The sequence below is a fragment of the Echinops telfairi genome, unplaced genomic scaffold (assembly GCF_000313985.2).
Source record: "Echinops telfairi isolate 266 unplaced genomic scaffold, ASM31398v2 ScPeMD7_7469;HRSCAF=8507_0, whole genome shotgun sequence".
In the NCBI taxonomy this organism is placed as follows: domain Eukaryota; kingdom Metazoa; phylum Chordata; class Mammalia; order Afrosoricida; family Tenrecidae; genus Echinops; species Echinops telfairi.
The window spans coordinates 49735713-49737435 of NW_022111372.1; positions in this window are offsets into that span (position 1 = coordinate 49735713).

Genomic DNA, 1723 nt, shown 5'->3' on the forward strand with positions numbered 1-1723 from the left:
TTTGTTCTTGTTGAGAATACCAAAACCAAACAAACGCAATGCCCTTGAGTCGATTCCAGCTCATAGCAACCCTCGAGGACAGACTAGAAGTGGCCCTGTGAGTTTCTGAGACTGCAACTCTTTATGGGAGTAGAAAGCCTCCTCTTTCTCCCTCAGAGTAGCTGGTAGTTTTGAACCACCAACCTTGCACTTTACAGCCCAATATATAGCCACTATGCCACCAGGGCTCCCTATTGTTGAAAATACACGCAATAAAACATATCCCACTTCAACCGTGTCTACATGTGAAATTCAGTGACTGATGACTTCTTTCCGCTTGTGCGGTCACTCTCGCCCTTTCTGGGTTGTTTTGTTAGGTAGCTAGATTTAGGGTCAAGGGGTTGTCCCTCCCAGGCTTGCAAAGGCCCCCTAGAGGAAGTTGGAAGAAAATCAGGTAGCCATTAGATGCCGATGAAGACCCCCAAACTGAGCATGCTCCTATTCAAGCCCCTGAGCCAGGTGGGAGGTACACTTGGGCAGTCCAAACTAGGCCCAGGCTCATGACCTCACCCAGGTGGACTTAACCTAACCAATGGAGCCAACCAATACCATCAACCATGCCTTCCAGCCAGAGGTTTGAAATATCCTGGCTGTGGGAGGCTGCTGTCTTTTACCATGCTCGTGGACAAGGCAAGTCAGAGGGTGGAGGTGCACACACGCTGCTTGGCTGTGCCCTTCAGGGCCCGCTCCAGGCCTGCTCGGAGCCCACAGTCTCTCTCTTGTCCCCTCTGGCCCTCTTGCTCTCTGGCCTCCAGGGATCCACCCACAGTTCTGCACTTGTGGGTGCACTTCTCCATGAGGTTGCTCATGCCCAGTTGTAAAGCCCTCTGAGACTGTAAAACCTGAAACTTTTCCTGTCCTTCATTAAAATCCCACTTGGATTACAAAACGGGCTTCGGTGTGAGTTCTTTCATTGTGCAAAGCCAAGTACGAGGAATTACCCACTGAGAAGCCTTACAGTTTCTCCCCATTAACGTAAACTCAGTACCCCCAAGGGTCACCCTTCTCATGTTTCCAGTTTCTGTCGTCAATTTGATCCCATGTAGATAGGTCTTTAGTGTCTGTTTCTGTGTGCGTGTTACTCGTTTGTGATTTGGTTTTGTTTTTAATTTTTTGTTGTGAACTAGGTGGCTTGTCCAGCTGTCACTTTGTCATACTGTGGTAGCTTGTGTGTTCCTGGGGTGCTGATATCTCAAATACCAGCAAGTTTTCCCCAAAGCGAAAAGGTTTCAGCAGAGCTTCTAAACCAGTGGTTCTCAACCTGGGGGTTGAACGACCCTTTCACAGGGGTCACCCGATTCATAACAGTAGCAAAATGACAGTTATGAAGTAGCAACGACAACAATGTTTGATCGGGGGTCACCACCACATGAGGAACTGTCTGAGAGGGTCGCGGCATGAGGAGAGTGGAGAAGCACCATTGCAGAGGATAAGAGGCTCCACCCCAGCTCTCCCATTGGTGACTCTTTGGGGTCTGGTCCAAGTTGGGGGTTTATACTGACCAAGAGGAACTCCGATGGCATTGGGGGTTGAGAGTGTTTCTCATGAAACTTGCTCTTAATCATAGAGCAATGAAGGCAAATGGAGAGCAGAACATTTCAAGGCGAAGCCTGAGAAGACGAAGTGAAGTGCTATGATGAATTGCACACAGACCTAGAACTAGAAAACTAAAACGGAAAAACAA